Here is a 22,388-nt window from a genome sequence, read left to right on the forward strand (position 1 = left end):
TTAAAGCATGAGAAAAGAGCCTGAATGGGATGGAATAAATATGTATAGTCTCTTCAAGGAGTATGTGTGTTTCATGAGCAATGCTCCCCTATGCAGTCAGAACCATTTCAGCTGAACTGTAGATAAATGTGCCACAGAGAAACAACCAAAGTTCAGGAAATTCTACAGAGAAAAATTCACTCTTTCTTACAATGTTCTGTCCTAATGATCATGGGATGGCATGAGATATTCTGAAGCAAGCAATTCTGAAAAAGCCTTGCTGTTCTGAAGGGCAGATTTCTTCCTGTCACTTGTAGCACAAGAAAGTAATATAGAATGAATAGAAACTACAGATAACAAAGTTCTTGTTTGTGAGAGCTGTTGTTTGTGGAAATTCTCCTTAGTCCTTTTCTGTGTGGTTAAAATTCTTCTACTGAGTAAAAAAACAAAACTTGAACGTTTCTTCTTAGTAGAGAATTTGACCCTTTATGTGAATCAAGAAATGTAATCCTTAGTAAGGTGAGAGTCAACTCAAGCTCTGTTGCTGTAACCTGGGCTTCCTTAAATTTCTCGATCTTAGGCATCTGCAACACAAGGCTAATTTTAATTGGGAAACAAATATCTTCTAAGCATTTTTTGGTGAAACTCAATATTACAGAGCATTTGTCCATTTTCACATATTTCAATATTCATGCTTAAAGTTTAGAGTTGTGTTGGATGGACAAAAGCTATTTACTAAATCACTTTCACTGAAGGCTAATCATGTATAATCAATAATAAACTTTGTTGAATGCCCAATAAGATTGATAATTACTTTTTATCACCACCTCTCATGATTGTAGTGTATATCACCAAATCTTTTTAAAAAAAGAAAAGAAAAAGATAGAAAATAAATTTTGACAAACTTTTTAAATGATCTATGATTGATATATTCAAGAAGATAGACAAAAAAGATGGAAAATAACTATTTTGCCATAGAATTAGAATAAGAAAAAATTATATAGAAATATTGGAACTGAAAAATAAAATATGTGTAATGAACAATCTAATGATAGCTTTTACAGCAAAATGACACCACTACGATCAGAAATAGCTAACCAGAAGATATATCAATATCCATTGTATAAATTGAAACACAGAGGGGTGAATGAAAAATACGCAAAATTGTTGTCAAACACTTGTGGGAAACAAAGGAAAGTTTGAACATACATCTAATTGGAGTCTCAGAGGGAGAAAAGAGAGTGAAGTAAATGGAACCAAACATTATCTGAAAATATCTTGAAGAATTCTCAAAACTTTAAAAGACAATAACAAACAGATTCAGGATGTTCTGTAAATTGAAAACTGAGAGAAGGAGGAAAGGGGGAAGGGAGAGAGGGAGAAAGAAAAGAAGAAGGAAAAACAAAAAAAGTAGCAACAGTAAAAATAATGCCTTCTTAGTAAAAATAATGGAAGCTATGGACGATGGAATAATATACTCAAAATGCTGAAAGAAAACTATTAAACTACAATTCCATACCCAATGAAAGCACTCTCAAAAATAATGACACAGTAAATAAATTTTCATATAAGTTCAGAAAATTCATTGTAAGAAAGGAATGAAGAATGACAGAGATGAAACTCCATAGGAAATAAAATGTGTTTTTACTAAACAAAGCTGTAATAGTGATGTGTTAAAAATATACTCTTTTGAAACAATTCTGGAAAAGTGGCAGTGTAGGAAACACCAGAAATTTGTCTCCCTACCTAGACAACAATTGCACTGGCACAATCTATCTATTTGGAACTCTGGAGTCTACTGAAGGCTTACAACTTCCAGGTCATGTTGAGATAGTAAATTATGGTTCATTTTCATAAATTTCAGATTTTAGCATAGCAGTACCTACCCATCCCTCATCTCTCAGCCTTATAGCAGTCACCTGTATGCATGTTCCTAGAATAGTCTACACACACATTGCAGAAGTCAGGGTGGGCAAAAATGACTTTCTCCTCCAAATATTGGGGTTATGTGCTCTGATCACTGATTGATGCTTATGGTCACAGAGGTGCAGACACAGACATGGTCAGCCATGGTTATTACACTTCCATCAGTATTTTAATTCCCTCTGTCTATGGGTGAAATGACTTTAAGAGGATTTAAAGTCCCGGCATCATTTGTTCTACCCCTTCATTTTTCTTCTTTTCCCCTTTTGGCAGCCAGATATTGAGACTAGGTCATTCAAAAGCAACTGCATACCAGACTAAAATTAGACACAACCCATGCATGTTCAGAGGAAGGTGCAGGCTCAGAGAAAACCTGGTAAGACCTTAAGATTAAATCTCAGACTGATTTTCAGTACAGAGACAGCCTACAATCATCACAAAGACAACAACAACAACAACAGCAACAACAACAACAACAAAACAGCAAACCCCAAGGAAAGGAGAAACTTTGATTTCCAGAGTTGCAACATTATTTGACTCAAATGTTCAGTTTTCAAGCAAAACATCACAGCATATACCAAGAAACAAGAAAGCATAGCCCATTAAAAAATAATAATAATAATAATAATAATAATAAATCAACAGAAACTGTCCCTAGAAAAGACTTGATGATGGACAAACTAGACAAAGACTTTAAAACAACTATCTTAAAGATGTTCAAAGAACTAAAGGAAGATATGGAGAATGTCCAGCAAATCATGTATCAATAGAATGGAAACATTAATTAAAATAAGAGAAAATGTAAAAAAGAAGCAAAAAGAATTTCTGGAGCTGAAGAGTACAATGGAAAACAAAAATTGCTAAAGGTATTCAAATCCAGATTTGAACAGACAGAAGAAAGAATCAGCAAACATAAAAAATGGAAAAATGGAAATTATCAAGCCTAAGGAACAAAAAGGAAAAGATTGAAGAAATGTGAACAGAGCCTGAGGAACCTGTGAGACACCATCAAGTGGACCAATGCACACACTGTTGAAGTCCCAAAGTGGAAGACAGAGAGATAGGGGAAAAGAACATATTTTGAAGAAATAATAGTCACCAACTCAAATTTGATGAAAACATGAATATAAATATTTGGGTTTTTCTGTGAGAGTGTTTTGGGAAGAGTAACGTTGAATGGATAGACTGAGTAAAGCAATGACCTCCATACTATTGATGAGTCTTGTCTAATCATTTAAAGGACAGAATAGAATAAAATATTGTCCCTCCTCCCCAAAGAAGAAAGAATTCTCTTGCCTGATAGCTTTCCAACTGGATCATTGGTTCTTCCTGATTCTATAGCAGCCTGCTGGCCTTTGGAGAGGAACTAAGGAACTAACTATACAGATTTTGGCTTGCCAGTCTCCATAATAGTGTGAGCCAATTTCTTACTACATATCATATTGGTTATGTTTCTCCGGAGAACCGTGACCCAAAACCACTGGCAGTGAATGAGTCAGTTTTTTCAAAGGTTGTGGAGAGTCTGAGTACCAGCATTCAATCAGGTTTATCAAAATCAGAATCAGGAGTGCCTAATCATTAATTTTCTCTGCTTTCAGAATAATCAGATAATGCTTCACTCATTATTTAACATTATGCATCATTGTGTGCTTCTTCAATCAGTAAAACCACGTAATTTCTTTTAAATTCTCAAATATTCATTTCACTCTTTCTGTGTTCTATTGGGATCTCATGATATCTTGCTTTAAAATTGCACTTAAATTTGTAAGTACAGCATAGAAAAATACTTCTAAGGCAAAATGAAGATTATCATGTGAGTTCTTTGAAACATGAAAACAGCTTAAGAGTACAATAGACTGAAGAACTATAGGAAGATATTTACTTTTTATTCCACTTTTGATTTATGCAAATATAGAATATATTTCAAATAGTTTTTCAATGGAATATTCTTTGTCTAGAAATTTGGTACTGAGAAAATTGGTGATATTTTCCTACCTGAAACTGGAATGATAAATATTATATTTTATAGTGTTTTTAGGTGAAAATGACATTAAAAATATCAATGCAAACATAGAACAACATTTCAAATTCTGTTAGTGTGAAAAGTTTTTAGCTGAACAATCATCATGTTAAATACCCATACATGTGTGAACAAAAGATGCATAAAAATGAAAAGCAAAAAAAGAGAGAGGGTAAATGGAATTGAAATCTGTCAATTTCTAACATTAACAGACAAGTGGTAAAGTAATAATTTTATAGTGAAATTAGTAAAGGGCACATATAGTAATATCTAGGATAATTGCTAAATTAATAATAAAATAATTCATAATTAACAATAGAGGTAAAAAGCATTTGATTAATCCAAAAGATGCTATAAAAAGAAAGAAAACTGAATGTTAAAGAATAGAAAGCAAATACTAGTATGATAAGATGTACAATTAAACATATTAATTACTTAAAGTGAATAGACAAAAATCTTCCAGTTCAAAAGAAATTATGCTGTTATTTCAACTTCCTGTTAGATATCCTCATTCCTCATTTTGTATCTCGGCAATCAGGCATCTAGGGACTTCAGTGTAACTCTGTGGATATCAGAGAAACTTTCTATTTGTAGAATTCCATTTCCGTTATCCCTCTCTAATAGCCTTCCCATGAGCTCAAATTCTGAAATTGTACCAATTCAGAAAGGACATACATGCAAGGAAAAAAGACTTAAATAAGTAGCAATTTGTTCAAATAAGTAGCAACTGAAAGACCAAAAAAATAAATAATAATAATTAAAATTAATATACTTTAATTTTAAAGCTACAGACTCATCAAAAACAAATAAAGATGGCATTCTATCACCTTTTACAATAGTCCATTCCAATAAGCAGGATCCTGTGTCCAGCTGTGGGACTTTTGGCCTTTGGGAAGAATTGACCTATTTCTCTTGTCTCATGAGAAAAAAAAAAAAAAAAAAAAAAAAAATATATATATATATATATATATATATATATATATATATATATATATACACACACATACACTGATTCGGTGACAACCCCTGATAGGTTTTGATTTTGAAGATGTAGAAGTCATAAATAAATCACCTATAACTTAAATACTGAATACAGACTTTTTTCTCACGAATTGCTTTTAATATTTATTTATGTATTTATTTGGTTTTGAAATAGGTAACACTTCTTAAACATTTGGATTTATCACATACAACCTGTTAAGAATTGCCTTCTCTTGAAAAGTTCTGAATATCCAGCAGTTAGGCCAGAATTCTTTATAACAGCCTAAAGATGAATGTCCCTGTTTTTATTAGCAGACCAGTGCTGTTTGCCATTAGCCACAACGCTCATGACTGTCTGTATTCTCTGATAATGAGACTAACCAAGTATAAATTGTAATTTACCATTTTGATTGCAGTGTTCTTTGTCATAAAGTTAAGTTAAAGATTATATAAAGCTCTGTTTTCTTTTTTATTTATGACTACATGATATGGGGAAATAAAATTTAGACCAATATGACACAGATTTCAAGAATAATCCAGTCAACTTTTACATGTGTTTTACCTTATCATAAATACCAGAGTTTGTTTACTAATATAATATCTAGCTACCTTGGTTTTATTAATACTTTTAAAAGTCAATTTGACTGTTGATTCTTTTGTGTTTATATTTACACAATCATATTTTCTACAAATAAACAATCTTTATACATTCTTTTCCTTCTCATGCTACATCATGACTTTTATTTTAATGATGAATAAATGCATTTGATTGAGATTATTGACCATTCTGAGAAAGTTTTAAAAGAAGTGTAATGAAAGGAGTGAATTTATCCTCCTTAGGATAAATTATGTCTTAGGTAAGACAGGTGATTTGACAAAATTATCAATTTTTCTTTGAAAATTTAACATTATCTCTGAGATAAGACAGCAAATAGATATAAGGAATGGGTCATATTTGCCATCTGTTATTTAAAATACTGCAAAAGCAGCCATGAAATAGATAAGAGTAGAACTACAGGAAAGTTTAGTTAAACTGAGTCATAATCTTGATTAAAGGTTTATATAGAGTAGGCAGATGCTTAAGTAAACAATGGAGGTGTATTATTGACTATTCCAGAAGAGTGTAATGGATTTAATTTTATTCAGAAAAATTAAGAAATTCAAGCTTTCTTACTTCTGAAATGCTATTGAAAAAACATGTTTACTTAATAAAACCTGGAATTATTCTCAACCAGGTAAACATATACTCCCTACATAATTATTTTAAATATTTGAAAGTACAATTGTATGTCAAATAATGAGAAATACGAGAAACCACCTGATTATAAAAAGCTCAGAAGTTAATTGCAAATATACTTATTTGCAATAGCTTGTCATTTCTGTTGAAATAAAAATTGGTAAGGAGAGACTTCCACTATGACACAATTATGCAGGTAATTATGATTCTATAACACTATAGCTCTAAATAGTAATTCTCTTTCAGTTCTATATAGTCCAGAAAATTGGGGTCCTAGAAATTCACTTTTTAAATTGTTTAGTTAAAAGGAGACATCTTTGTGAGAACTATATCAATACATATCTATACCTGAGCATCTCTACCGAATTTTAAGCTACAGTTTGAACTCAAGGTTTAATGGAATGACAAAACAACTATTTCACTCAAAGCAATTCAACTTTGTGTCAAAGGAAAATTTATTGCAATACTAATTTGCTTAAAATATTATGTTTAAGAGGCCAAAATTCAGACTGTCATTAAATTAAGGTCTTTATTCATAGAAATGGTAAGGTTGACATCTGAAAAGTAAAGCAGAAACTTATTTTAAAGGCCTGTTTTTAATAGTGAAACAGGATTCTCATTTGTTATGAGTTAGGATGAATAAAGCTTTCTCTCAATGAAATTAGCATGGCAAGTTTGTTAGTATTTCCTTGTGTGTGTAATGATTCTATGTCTTTCTTTACCATTTTCTCTAACTGGAAGTGATAGTGCACGCATGTCAATAGAAAAATAGATCTAAACTTATTATACCAGCTATCTGAATTATAACTAAGTAATTAAAGCAGTTGTTTGGTCATTCTTAAATTTTATATGTGTGTATTTGTATAGGTAAATCATCCAAGGATCTTTGTAAATACTTAGGTTTCGTACCGTAGGTAAGAATTAAGAATTTGTAGGAATGTGGGGATTTTTTCCTCTAATCTGCCTGTGTACTTTTTATTTTCTCTTATTTCTTATATTTATTTATTTTCAATTACAGTTCACATTTGATATTATGCTAGTTTCAGGTGTACAACAGTGGTTAGACATTTATATAACTTACTTTTTATTAGCTCATTAAGTTGTGATTGTTTTGCTTGGATTCAGTCAGAGAATAAACATTGCATTAATTCTTTTTGAAATTTATATTTCCTTTTAAAATGTTACAATATGCTATTACATTACAAAACATAGATATACATTTTATAAAAGACATAACATATGTATATACATCACATCACATAACAAACATACATACACTGCATTACAGAACATTACATCGTAGCATTACTTCACTTATAATACTAATTATTTTTTTTTCTGTTACAATTTGTATTTTAAAGAAGTCTCAGCCCAGTCTCCTCATTAATGCTCCCTTTTAAGTATATCTTAAAACCAGAGTATCTCATCTTTTCAATATCACTTAATGAGCTATTTATGCAAGTAAATAAAAGTTGTGCTTCTGAGAAAGTATTCTTTGTGAGCCTGAGACATGTTTTTGGAGGAAGTTGCATGATTTCCTTCTCTGGACATTAAAAAAAAAACACAAAAAACGAGATAAATTATCTGGTTTCTGAGTGAATGGTATATTTCTGCCCAAGGGTAAGAAAATAAACTCTATGCTTTTTAACTTCCTACAATCCTAGCAATTCTAACTTTTGAAGAAATACAATCAAATGCATTCATTAAATCAATAGTTATACAATAGCCTACAGCACTCCATGCTAATTAGTCATTTTAAAGGGCTTGGTCTCTGAAAGAAAAGAGCAGATGCAACTTCACATTAGTTCAATTAATTGCTGTCATGATTTTGTTCCTACTAATCCTTTCTCCCCCTTCCTTTTTTCTCCATCAATTTCTCCCTTCTTCCCTCCAGGCTTTTATCTTGCTTTTATTCCTTTTCATTTCATTCTTTCTTAACTAACTGATGGTTCTACCTCATTTTAAATTAATGAGATTAAAAGTATTATTAATTTGAAACATAACTTGAATATTGAAGAATGTTTTGAAAGTACATAAATGGAGTTTGAAATAGCTAGTTATATTTTTAATGCTTAGTTCACATTTAAATCTAGTTAAGGAGAAGATTTTAAAATTTTAGATATCGTGTGTCAATCTTGGATTGACGGGATTTTGAAAAATAACTTTAAGGATTATACACCAGAAATAAAGGTATTCATATTCAGTATGGTAATAGAAAAAATATATAGGTACATATACCCTTTGGATTTATATTACAGTCCATCATAAACTGAGATAAAGTCATCGTCATTTACGCTTATCTTACCTAATAGTTAAATAAAATTGTGTGTATTGCCCTCCAGCAGTATATTATTTGGGGGGTCAAACAGCCATTCAAGGATTTCTGTAGATTCTTGTGTGCTTACATTTTTATGGTCACTTTTTAGATCAAGTTGCTGTGTTCATTTTCATCTTAATATCCGAGATTATTATTTTGTTCTCTTCCTCATTTTGACTCAGGTATAATCCTCTACCTGCCTCTTCTCACTGATTAACCTATTTTTCCCCCAAAACCCACTGTTGTGGTCACTGAAAAAGTGAAGACTCACCACTCAAAATTTTATTTGGATGTCAAAACTGATGATCACACACACACACCCCCCAAAAGAGTATGAAAACATTTATTTCTCATATGATGAGGCTTTCTGGGGAGAGGTGGGGAGGCTCCCAAACAAATCTGAAAGTGGCTTCAGAGTGTAGGGAGGGCCAGGTTTTATTGTGGCTAGGAGGTGCACCCTAGAAGAGTGTCCCCAATAGGGCTTACTTGCATGGTTTCAACTTGCCAAACCTAAGTTCATAAAAATTTTTACCTATGTTTTCCACTAAGAGTATGTGATCCATTTTGAGTTAAAATTTGTATATGATGTGAAGTAGAGGTTTAACTTGATTCTTTTGCATGTGGAAATGGTTGTCCTTTAACCATTTGTTAAGAATACTATTCTTTCCCTATTGAGTGGTCTTGGCACTCTTGTCCAAAATCAATTGACCTTAATCATGTGCATATATTTGTGAGCTTTCTATTCTATTTATTGGTATTATGTCATTACCACTTTGTCTTGTTTACTGTTCCTTTGTAGTAAGTTTTATTTATTTATTTATTTTTTTAGAGGGCTCAGCTCATAGTGGCCCATGCAGCTATTGAACCAGCAACCTTGGTGTTTTTAACACCACTCTTTAATCAACTGAGCTAACTGGCTACCCCTGTAGTAAGTTTTGTAATTGGAAAGTATGAGTCCTTCAAACACATTCTTTTTTACTTTTTAAAAATATTATTTTGGTTATATTGGATCCCTTGAGTTTCCATATGAATTTTAGAAACAGCTTGTCAATTTTTATATAAAAAAGTCATCCGGGATTCTGATAAGAATTTAGTTGAATCAGTAGATCACTTGGGGAGTATTGCCACATTAATCACATTAAATATTCTTACAGATGATTATGAAATGTCTTTCCATTTATTTAGATACTCCTTAATCTTTCTCAACAATATTTTTAGTTTTCAAAGTATAAGTTTTGCACTTTTTGCTAAATTTATTCATAAGCATTTTATTCTTTTTGATACTATTAAACATAGAAATATTTCCTTAATCTCATTTTCAGATTATTCATTAAAATTATATAAAAAACATAACTGAATTTTTATATTGAGTCTGTACCTTGCAAAGTAGCTAAACTCATTTTTAAGTTCTAATAATAGCTTTTAGTAAATCCTTAGGATTATTTAAACTGAGATCATGTCATCTTTAAACAGATGACACAAAGTAAATATATTTACTTCTTCCCTTATACTTTGGATATATTTTATTTCCTTTTCTTGCCTAATTGTTCTGACTAAAACTTCCATGTTAAATAAGAGTGGCGAGAGTAGATATAATTATCTTGTTTCTGATCTTAGGTTGTCTTAGTTCATTTGAGTTGCTCTAACAAAAATTTCCTAAACTGGGCAGCTTATAAAAACCACACATTTACATATTTCTCACAGTTTTGGAAGCTGGGAAATCCAAGATCAAGCAATCAGTAGATTCTGTGTCTAATGAGGGCCTGCTTTCTTGTTCACAGATGGCCGTCTTTCCACTGAGTCGTCACAAGGCAGAAGGAGTAAGGGATCTCTCTGGGGTCTCTTTCGTAAAGAAACATCCTATTCGTAAAAGTTCCTTCCTGATGACCTAATCTTTTCCCAAAGGTCCCACCTCTAAATATCATATTGGAAATTAGACCTCAAATTATGAAATTGGGGGAAACATAAACATTCAGTCTATAGCATTCCATCCCTGCCCACCCCCGGCCCCCAAATTCATGTCTGTCAGTCCATTAGGGCTGCTATAACAAAAGAGTACACACAGGATGGCTTATAAACAACAGAAATTTATTTCTCACAGTTCTGGATGCTGGAAGTCTGAAATCAGGATGCCAGCATGGTCGGGGGTAAGAGGTCCTCATCTGGGTCACAAAATAATCATTGTCTTCATATGTTGAAAAGTGACAGGGAGCTCTGTGGAATGTCTGTAAAAGTATGGTTGAGTTGACTATTTCTTCATTTTTGGAAGTTTTTGCTTCATGTATTTTAGTGTCATCTGGTATGTATATGTGTATAATTGGTATATCTTCCTGATATAATATTTTATTTTTTATAAAATATTCCTCTATATCTGTAACATAGTTTTGTTTTAAAATCTATTTTGTCTAATATTAATACAGATGCTCCCTAATGATGGTTCGACTTACAAGTTTTCAACTTTACCCTGGTATGAAAGTGACACATTCCGTAGAAACAGTATTTCAAATTTTGAATTTTGATGTTTTCACTTCAGTAATTGTATTTTTCCACTGCAGAAGTTCCACTTAGTTTTTGTTGTTGTTGTTTATAATTTCTTTTTATTGATATATTCTTTTTCGGATGAGACATTGCAATCATACCTCCTTTCCTTTAAACATGTTTTCTTTATTTTTAAAAACATATTTGTAAAGGCTACTTTGAATTATTTGTTAAATTCAACATATGATTTCTCGCATAGGAAGTTTATGTTGCCTACCCCTCCCCCAACCCCGTATACGGTTCAGGCTTTCTTGCTTATCAGCATGTCTCATAGTTTTGGATGCTAACCCACACATTTTTTAAAAGAGATTGTAGCAAATCTGGGTCCTTCCTGCACTGTCCTGGAACTAGTTATTATTGTTTATTTGTTTACTAACTGGCTGGGTTATTTTCTATAAGCATATTTCCTCTGTAGTACAGAATCTCAGACATTGCTCTCCAGAGGTGCAATTTGGGCATGTGCACAGACACTTGGGAATGACAGGGGTTTTAGCAGGGCCCACATGTCTCTTTCCCTGATTACATCCAGACGATAAACTCCACTAATTGCTGACCGATCTATCATTTTGAACAATACCCAGAGTCATGAATTATTTCACAGACTGATCCCATTCAATGTGGGCTCCTTTGCAAGGATAGTTATTGATACCAGTACTTGAGATTTGTCCTGAGTCGAGGGGGGCTCTTTTTAATTGTCTCTTTCCTTGATTCTTTCTCATGAATTAGCTTGCCGGAGGTTCAGCTTATATCCTGAACGAAGTACAAATTTCATATTTGCTTTTCAGCACACTGCATTGTTTTTGAGAATACTCGTATACTTGAACTTTCCCAAACACTTCTTTTGGGCAGAGTTTTGGAGTTTTGTATTGCATGGCCTGACTCTCCTTTTTGGTAAGATCTCTTAGCTCTGGAGTTCAGGGTGGAGAGACCATGTTTCTCCAAAAATAAGACCGGGTCTTATATTAAATTTTGCTCCAAAAGACGTATTATGGCTTACGTTCAGGGGATATCATCCTGAAAAATCATGCTAGGGCTTATTTTCTGGTTAGGTCTTATTTTCAGGGAAACACGGTAGTAACATGTTTGTCTCTGAGTGACACTCCTGCTTTGGGAGCTGGGCACTGGGCAGTTGGGGATGGGTAGCCTCTGGTACTCTTCAGTTTCTTTCTCCTGGTATGGAAACTTTGCCTTAAAAACAAGCCAGACTGAAAGCAATCAGGGTTCCATGTGCTACATCTAAAGGAGGGTCTCTTTCCCATCAGTGGGGCTGGTAGGAAAAACGTGAGCTCCTTCTTCTTGGCCACGCTTGCTAGGAGCTTAACCTAAGGGGCAGTTAGCTGGTAGGTTGGATGAGAAATTCTGATGGCCTCTCACTGCCAGTACACTATAGCTTTCAGTTGGGCCCCAGCAGAAGTCCTGTGTTGTTGACTGCACCCATCTTGGGTGGTGTCTTTGTCAATACAGGCTGAGGGAGGAAGAGATACGAGAGGGTCACCGTGCAAATGCAAAACACTCTCATTCTTCTTACAGAATTTTAGTAGATTTTCTTGAATAAATGTTTCTTAATTTTCTATAAGCTATTATGACTATTGGAAGAGACTTAGATGACTAGCTGTTTTATAATTTTCACCAGTTTCATGGAGGAGCAGATCCTTGGAGCTCTTGACATTGCCATTCCACAAGTGGAACTTCTATATTTATTTCTTATGAGGAGAAATTTGGGAGGGTTGTGTGCTTGTTTGCTTTCTCCTTCCGAATCATGCCTTCAGGCCTTACGCTTTGCAGAAAATGGGCTTCTCAAGATATTTTCTTCTCCAAGAGAACTCTGCTAGACAGTCAAATACATTTTTTTCTGGTCTACATTTTTAAGTTTAAATCATTGCTCTATTGTCAAGAAACAAATAGTACAAAGATCAACATGAAGTTCTCATACTCATTTTGTGAAAATTATCTTTTAGTTCAGAAAATTTCGCAGTGTATTGGAACGCACATAACACTTTAAAAAGAAGTGTATTAGATGATCTCCTTAGACAGCTAAAAGTGCATGACTTTTTGGTTTTCCCCAATTTTCATTATTTGACTTTCATGTACAAATCACTGCTAACAATTTGCCACCTTATTTGACCAGTCATTGATATTTTTATATTATTAATGCCATTATTTATATATGTATTGAATGAATTTTGCTTTAATATATAGGGTGTGCATTCACAAATCACAATTATTAACAAAATGCAAAATTAATTTGGAACATACTGTGTTTCCCTGAAAATAAAACCTAGCTGGACAATCAGCTCTAATGCGTCTTTTGGAGCAAAAATCAATATAAGACCTGGACTTATTTTACTATAAGACCGGGTCTTTATAATATATACTATACTATACTATACTATACTATACTATACTATACTATACTATAATACGGGGTCTTATATTAATTTTTGCTCCAAAAGACACATTAGAGCTGATTGTCTGGCTAGGTCTTATTTTTGGGGAACATGGTACATTTCTCTTTTGAAATAAGATTCTAAGTGTTCATTAGACTCTCCTAAAACCTTAGCATATGGAAAACAGTTTTTTAAACTCATTATTAATATAAAATAACCCAGAACTCAGCAAAAATTAATTGGATATAAATTCAACTTTGAAAACAAGACAACTTTATAAAAAATAAAATATTTTTACTTATATGCAAAACCCCATATTGCTAACTTGACCTTTTTTTCAGATTTATACCTATACTTAAAACCTTAACTTCTACTCTCTAAGCAAAGGATACCACTCTGACAAAAATTATGAGATAATTAAATTGCTCCTGACATCCAACTCTCATGATAGTAGTAAGAGTCATTCCTCTGAGAAAACTACTTAAATTTTTTATGGTAAATATTAGTTTTGCATGTCGGTGTAGGGTTTAATTTTCAAAACCCTTTTTATATATGTGACATATTTTCACATATCAAAGATAAGTACTTTAATTGACCTGTTAGATTTGTGCCTTTGGATGCTATACTATATGCTAATATTTACACATGTTGAATGTACTCAACTTTCATTTAACTCACATAGACAATATGTTTATGTTTAGTTATACATTCTGCACTAATTTTGATGTATTTTGGTAATAAGTATGCTGAAAAGGAAATATAATGTCAGAATAAGTTAAAGAGAGGACAAAAGGAAATAACTGGCACCAGAAACTATGGAAAGCTGTGTTATAATGTAGTTCTACGTATTGTATTGATTTATAAAGCTCTTAGGAACTAAGTACCAGCAAATTCAATTGGCAAGACAAGGAACACAGCCAGGAGAGTGAAGAGCAAGTGGGTGTTTTGTTTTGTTATTGTTGTTTTGTTTTCAGGAAGGGATACTGTACTCATGGAACGTGTACCAGGAATATAAAGAAGTTCTAGGGATGAAGTCAGAAAGAGGTAGGTAGTGTTGCGGAAAAGCAGCGAGGACCTAGAGACTCAAGCGGCACGCAGAGATCAGGGAGAACACAGCTTTCCTACACCGGCAGGCTCAGCGGGATTGTTCTCAAAGACTGAGCACTTACTGGGGTCCGGTGCTTTGTTTTATAGGATTAGGCCTCTGGGTTGGGGGGAAAATCTGGCTGGGGTGTCCGGGGCGGTCCGTCCCTAACAGCTGTGATCGCTCAACACTGTTTTGACGGGAAAGCCTCTAACTGCTGTGTTTGCAGGAAAACTGCTCTGATAAGGTATCAGAGGAGGAGGGGGATGGAAAGTTTCTAGCAGCTGTGCTCGCAGGAAAAAAACGTTCCAACTGTAGAATATCTGGGACCTGGATATAAGGTGGGTAGTTATTATTTTAAGGGTCCTGGAGATAACTGTTATGAAGCAAAGAAGATTTATGTGAATTGAACTCTACAATAATGCCAAGGCCCAAAAGATAAACTTCCACTAGATAGCAAGCAAGACCAAGAGAATTTTAGACTTTCAGATACTGTAACTAAAAGCAGTATGAGAGGTTGTATAATAACATATGTATTTAGTTGAATATTTTCTTCTTTAAAGTGGTTGTCTTGTGAACCTACTTTTTCCAAAAGTGCCAGACTCTCTTTGAATGCAATATTCCTATGGAATTTCCTACTACACTTGGGAAACAGTTTTAGAGTATAGGATCACCTCACTTCTTAATAAGTTTTTCTTTTTAAATCATGAAAAAAATCTGGTGATACATTTAAAGAGTGTAGCTAGTTGAACTGTGCGTGATAAAATGGTTTTATACTTTTTAAGCTCTTTTTTAATTAAAGTTTATTGTGGTGACAGTGGTTAGTAAAGTTACATAGGTTTCACATGTACGATTGAGTAATACATCATCTATATATCACATATGTTCACCACCCAGAGTCAGTCCTCCTTTATTAATTTCTTAATCGGGGCATAAGAGTATGTATGAGTCATGAAACTAATATCCTATGTCTATTGTACATTTGTAGAAGAATAATGTTCAAACATATTGAATGAGAGAACTTTATGAACATCAAAAAAAGAAAGAAAAAAAGAAAGAAAAAAAAGGTATGATAATCTTCAAGATTTCTACTCTGGAGAGTAATACAGATCACAAATCCATACTGTAAAACAAAAATCTGAGATCATTTGCTTGCTTACAAACTTTCCAATGATTTTCCATTTTCTGTAAGAGAAATTCCCAAATCCTTAAAGTTATGTTAAATGCTTTTTATCATGTGGACTCTGCCTCCCTCTCTAGTCACATGCCCTTATTGTTCTCCACATGCACTAGTCCTCTCTTGAATTCTCTAAGATAGTCTACATTCTCTCTCCTCAGGGCTTTTACCTATGTTGTTTCTTCTTGGAACACTTCTGATATATATTAGGTATCATGTATTCATCTTTTAAATCAGATTTTTTTTTCTAGTTGTTTAAGGTGTCATGTTAGATTGTTTATCGGGGATTTTTCTTGTTTCTTGAGATAGGCCTGTAATGATGTAAATTTCCCTCTTATTACTGCTTTTGCTACCTCCCAATAATTTTGATCGGATGTATTTTCATTCTCATTTGTTTCCAAGCATCTTTTGATCTTTCATCTTATTTCTTCTTTGACCCAGTCATTCTTTAAAGGCATGTTGTTTAATCTCCAAATATTTGTGTTTTTTCCCTGCTTTCTTTTTGCAGTTGATCTCCAATTTCAAAGCTTTGTGGTCAAAGAATATGCTTGGTATGATTTCAATCTTCTTTCATTTGATGAGGCTAGTTTTATGTCCCAACATATGGTCTATTTTTGAAAATGTTCCATGCACACTAGAAAAGAATGTATAGTCTGGTTTTCTAGGATGAAATGCTGTATAAATATCAATTATGTCCATTTGATCTAATATGTCATTCAGGGCTGATATTTCCTTATGTATTCTCTGTTTGGATGATCTATTCATAGATGTGTATGATGTATTTAAGTCCCCTACTAAAATATTTTTTCGTCAGTTTCTCCTTTTAGTTGTGTTAGTAGCTGCTTTGTATATTTTGTTGATCCCTGATTGGGGGCATATATATATTGATAAGTGTTATGTTTTCTTGTACTGTTCCCTTTATCATTATGAAATGTCCATCTTTGTCTCTTTTTACCTTTTTTTATCTTGAAGCCGGTTTCATCTGATGTAACTATGAATATACCTGATTTATCTGGAAGCTATTTGCTTGGAGTATCAATTTCCACCCTTTCAGTTTAAGTCTATATTTATCCGTGTAGCTGAGATGCATCTCTTGGAAACAGCATATAGTTGGGTTTTGTTTTTTGATGCAATCTGCTACTCGGTGCCTTTTTATTGGTGAGTTCAGTTCATTTACATTTAAGGTGATTATTGATATATGAGGATTTCCTGTATCCATTTTGTCTTTTGTTTTCTGGTATCTCAGTGTTTCTATTGCTTCTTTGTCAATTATCGTTTTCAAGAAGGCCTCCTGTGATCTCAGACTAGGGTAAATTTTGCTGTCACATATTCCCATAGTGATGTGGACTTCTTAAGTCACTGTGTTAAAAATTGTTTGTAATTCCCTTAACCTGCTAGACTCTAAATTTCATGAGGAGTGGAAAAGCAGCTTTTTATTTACTGTTGGATCTAAAATATATATTCCTCCTATCATATAGACATGCATTTTTTAAACTGAATTGAAACTTTTACTAAGTCTATATAGTACATTACAGATAACTCATGCTCAATGAAATTTCCTTGATTCCTATACACAGAAATTAGTTCTTTTTAATTTACATAGTTTGAATTTCTCTCATGGCAATAATGCTACTTCTTTAATAAGGCAGAATAAAATGTCTTTAATAATAAGTGAAAGAATTTCACAGTTTTTAATGCATGCTTGTGTCAAATATTTTAATTATGTTTTCGCATTTAATGTTCCATAAATTCCTATGATAAGAATGTCATCCATGATTTTCATACTGGTTACCAAAGAACAGTTATTAAATGGCAATCAGGTTTGCATAATGCCACATTTTCTCTTCTTCCTCTTCATGACAAGTCTGTCAATTTGTAGAGGAAGAAACATTTTCATTTACTATTATTTCTGTTATCTATTGCTGCTTAATAAACTGTTCACACTTAGTGACATAAAACGACAACCATTTTATTATTCTAACAAATTTCATGGATCAAAGATTTGAACATGGCAGTGGCTTTACTGTGGTCTGCAACATTTGGGGCCCCTGCAAAGTTCTGGATGGCTAGGGCTGAGCTGAATACTGGAAAAGAGAATCATCTGGAGGCTTCTTCATTTACATATTTGGCACCCAGGCTGAGATGATTCAAAGTCTGGCTCAAAATTGGCCAAGAGTGTCTGAATCTGGCCACTCTCTGTAGCCTGGGCTTCCTCAGAGCACTGAAACATAAAGGTTGTTTGGGTTCTTACACTGTAACAGAAGGCTCCAAGAATGATTATTCCAATAAGAAGGTATATGGTCTTTTAAGACTTAGCCTCAGAATTCACATAGAATTAATTTGATCATACTTTGTTAGTTGAAGGAATCACAAGTGGGTTTCTTCAGGGGAAGAGAAATGATGCCTACCTATAATGTGAGGACTTTCAAAGTGTTTGCGGCCATACGTAAAAACTGCCAGAGGTAACTTCACTTCTAAAGAGACACCAAAATTATTGTCAGCAGCAGAATCAGGATTTGAATGCAGATTGTTAACGCAACATATGTATTTTTCTCATCTTCCAGCAATTATCTTTTTTTTTTTTTTTCTTTGAGAAAGGATAAAATGGTTACGTTTTACTCCTCAAATTTCCGGTCATATAAAAACTTCCTTTTTTTTTTTTTTTTTTTTTTTTTGTGTGTGTGTGTGTGTGTGTGTGTGTAAATCAATAGTATAAATAGTATAAAGAAAATTCAAAAGTTAGTTTTTAGAAAGCTGAAAAATATGTTTGTATGTCCAAGATTTTGATAAGATATTCAAATATAAATACTATTTTGAGCAATTGTTTAAAAAAATTAAACATTCTAATTTTATAAAAGGAACCAGACTTGTTCATCAGTCGCCCATTAAATTTTCTCCTTAGGTCTACTCTCATAGAAGATGTACCCATCTATAAAATACTCTGGATTTCAATGGGGGAAAAATGGGAAAAAGAAAAAAAAATGTTTGGGAAAATAGATGATAGAATAATCTTAAATTTAACTGCTATAAACAATAGATGACTCATTACTTGAAAAATGAGGATATGTTTCAAATTTCTAATTTAACTGGCCCATTGGTAATAAGATGAGGATTTAGTGATTTTTAAATATGGCATATTTAGAATGATCTTGCAGGAATCTTTGTGTGTGTGTGTGCATGTGTGTGTGCGTGTAATCTTATATGTAGAGATGTTATGTGTCATTGCTTCCTTGGTTCAGAAAAACAACAACGACAACAAAAACTGGAGCAGGCCTAAGTAATTGCTGTATTTCTAATCCTTTTAGTACAATCTAAATTCAGTTTCTATTGAAAATAAGTTTTACTATGGAATTAGATTTTATTTAGATTTTGAAAATTTAAGGACTCTTGAATCTCCTTAAGTATATTTTAACTTAATACAATTTTAGTTATATTTAGTGTGATAACATCTTGATTAAAGTCATTATAAAGAAAATGTAATCACATCCTGGATGATCTTCACATTTCTATGGGTTAGGTAAGATCAGTTGATTTTATTGTGATTACCTTCAGGAGAAGATATCATCTACATGGACCTAAAGCTAGGAGTTGTTTTTGTAAGTTTATTATCTTTGAAAATATACCAATGTAATGAAATGAATTTAAAATTGTAACAGTATTTTTTGTTTGTTTTCTCTGTTTACAATACTGTTGTCATTCCTTGGAGCTGACACTACTGAACTGCAAAAAAAATACTTTTAGTTAGTTATTGGAAATTACATCTAAATTACTATTTTTCTGAAATTTTGTGAATAGCGATGATCTCTGATAGATTTGGTGGGAGTCTAGATACTTCTACCTTAAGTTGAAATGAAAAAAATATCTGCGGAATGTTAATTATATATTTACAAAATCTTGTATAATTGCTACTGACCATATCTGGTATTTTTGTGCAAGGAAATACTTAAAAGTCAGTTTAGGATAAGAGAGCCTTTCTCAGGACTATCATTGCATATATCGTCCTCTTTCACTGCTCCCTGTTCTCTCTTTTTGGTCACATCTCCTGGGTTCCTGCTCCACTTCTTCATATTTCCTTCTCCTTCTGCTGTCTTTGGAAATGTATTCTGACTGTCTCACTTCCCTGTTTCCACCAGGCACTTCTTACCCCTGAGTGGCCATTCTTGATTTATGACTACCCAGACAACTCTAAGACACTAGCATGTACTAGTTTCCTCTATTTTGGTCTCACAAACTTCAGATAGCATAGGCCCCTCCTCTATGTCTATCTCCTCATAAGGATAGAGACTTAAGACCTTTTTTTTTTTTTTTTTGTAAGGGATCTGAATCTCTGATTTATTAGACAGCATGGAAATAACAGGTTTACATTATTTTACAAAAAGAGCTCAAGTTTCTCAGAAACAACAACTGGGCTTGCTGGAGAAAACCAGTTCTTCGTATTACTTGCATAAGGACACTGGACTCCTCACCCTATACAATCAGCATGAAAGGGCGCGGACTAGTCTTGTGTCAGAAGGAAAATGGAGAAATCCACATACTAAGTAATGTATCCACAATGACTCTAATGCATCCCGTGAGGGATATGCACAAATTTGTAGAAAGGAAAACAAAGCTTTCCATAGAGAAACTTCTTCACTAGATGATTAGGGGGACCTGTGTTTGTTTCTGCATCTGTCACTTGACAAATGAAGATACCATCTTCAGGATGTTCTGTGTCATTCATTTCACGCATAGTCGTAAATGATGATGCTATGGCAAGTGTAGTCCCATCAGTACTGAAGACAAGTGGTAAGATGATGGTGGGGTACTGATGGAACTGGCACAACCACTTTTTGTTAAAGGATCCAAAATATTTACAAATCCATCAGAACCTCCTGTGGACATGCATTGTGGTTGTTGTGAAAGGAAACGACATTGACTGGGTAAATCTGTTCAATATTATTTTATTTCAGTCTGTGACACTTGAAGGCATACTTCTTCTGTACCTCAGGGCTTGGGTCCAAGTACTCAACCGCCTCTCAGCCTGCAGAATATATGACGCTGCTTGTTTGGAAATGCTCGTATGCAACGTGTCTGGCACTTGGGTCTCGACTCCCGGCACTGTTCCATGCTGCCCACATTCCATAGGTCCCACGCTCACACTCCACGGTCCGCAGGGCCCACAATCAGCTGGTCTCTATGCACTGAGAGAGTACATACCTTCTCAGGCCGAGAGAAGGTCCCAGCATTGCAAGGAGTTTTGGGATCCAGAAATTTAACTGATTGATCCCAAGTCCCAGTAACCAACACATTCACTTCTGGACAGTATTCAGCACATCTGATAAGGACATCCTGGGTTACAACCAAATTTTCTTGATCACTGCTGAAATGATGCATATTCAATTGATGATCTAATGCCCCACTCCAGGCATACGGTGGATCCTGGAAGGCGCAGTCCTGGACTGCATAGGTGTGCTGATACTTGAGCAGCACGGAATTGGCCAGAACGTTATATGGACTCACGTGTGTGTCCCAGGAGGAGACCAACAGGAACTGGGAGGTGTTGGGGGCTCAACTTCACTGAGGAGACTCCGTCCTCTTGTGACTGGTTCAGCCTGAACTCGTTAGGTCCTGTCATCTGGTCCAGGCAGTACCTGGCATTAGAACCAGGCATCTGGTCCTGCCCTAAGCCCTTGGAGAGGAGGATTGTGTCACGGGCTGGAAGCCACATCACACGACACCTTGTAGTGTCAAAGCCCATGGCGATCTAGTGCTGGGAAGATGCTCACTGTACAGAGACGCATCTGCTTTGGCAGCAAGGCTTTTCCCCACCTTTGCTCCTCAGAAGCTGTATTCGGCTAAGCTGCCCCTCAGCCAGCTCCCAGACTGGGCACCAGGGAGCAGAAGGGTGGGACTTGAGACTTTTTAAGAGCAAACACATTTCACTGCAAGGGGAAAACTACACACACACACACACAGACACACACACACACACACACACACACTCCAGCACAATAATTGTGGGCCAGATAACATGGTCAGAATGAAGAACTTTCATCATATAATGTCATGTCAGTACCCAATAGAGACTTTAATAGTAATTTCTCTACTTGATGAAGAAAAATGATAAAAGAAACTCAAACAGCTTCATTTCATTTCATGATTTTTTGCATACCACCATGAAGTCCTTTATTTCCGTTAACTAGGAAACCAGTGATAATACTGCTGCCTGAAAACCATCTGTCCATGTTCACCTGTATCAACAAACTCTGGCCAATCTGCATTAGCACAAGCTGTTATTTCTGTCTTTGCCAATATTTAACAACGTCAGGTGATTCTGCCTCTTCTCAGGCAGTATATGATATGAAATTCTCAATGACATTTCTGATCTCCTGGGAAGATAATATTTTTATTCTCCATGGGGTTGAAAGTGCCTTATAAATTCTGTGATCAGTAAAGTATGTGCACAAAGATTGTTTCAATTTCATACATGAATAATTTTTTTATGATGGTAATCTGATAATCTAAAATATTTATGTTTCAATTATTGTTTTACTTAATGCTTTGCATTCCTTTCTGTTAATCAATCAAAAAGGAGGTATTACCTGTCCAAAAGAAGCTTAGCCATTTATTATCCATTTAGAGCCTACATGAAATAATTCACTTAGCAATGAGCTTTAGATGTTAAAAAGGGACATTAACAAAAATACAATTGAATATTCAACATGAGAAATTTTAAATTCCTCAGTCTTAGATATTTCAGGATTTG

The 22,388-nt window shown here is 34.0% G+C and overlaps 1 pseudogene; it reads right to left on the minus strand.

Annotated features, from left to right (window-relative positions):
- Positions 1 to 20,201: 20,201 nt before the first annotated feature.
- LOC117022113 (mitotic checkpoint protein BUB3-like) lies at positions 20,202 to 21,260 on the minus strand (annotated as a pseudogene).
- Between the last annotated feature and the right edge of the window lie 1,128 nt (positions 21,261 to 22,388).

The sequence above is a fragment of the Rhinolophus ferrumequinum genome, chromosome 5 (genome assembly GCF_004115265.2).
Source record: "Rhinolophus ferrumequinum isolate MPI-CBG mRhiFer1 chromosome 5, mRhiFer1_v1.p, whole genome shotgun sequence".
Lineage (NCBI taxonomy): Eukaryota > Metazoa > Chordata > Mammalia > Chiroptera > Rhinolophidae > Rhinolophus > Rhinolophus ferrumequinum.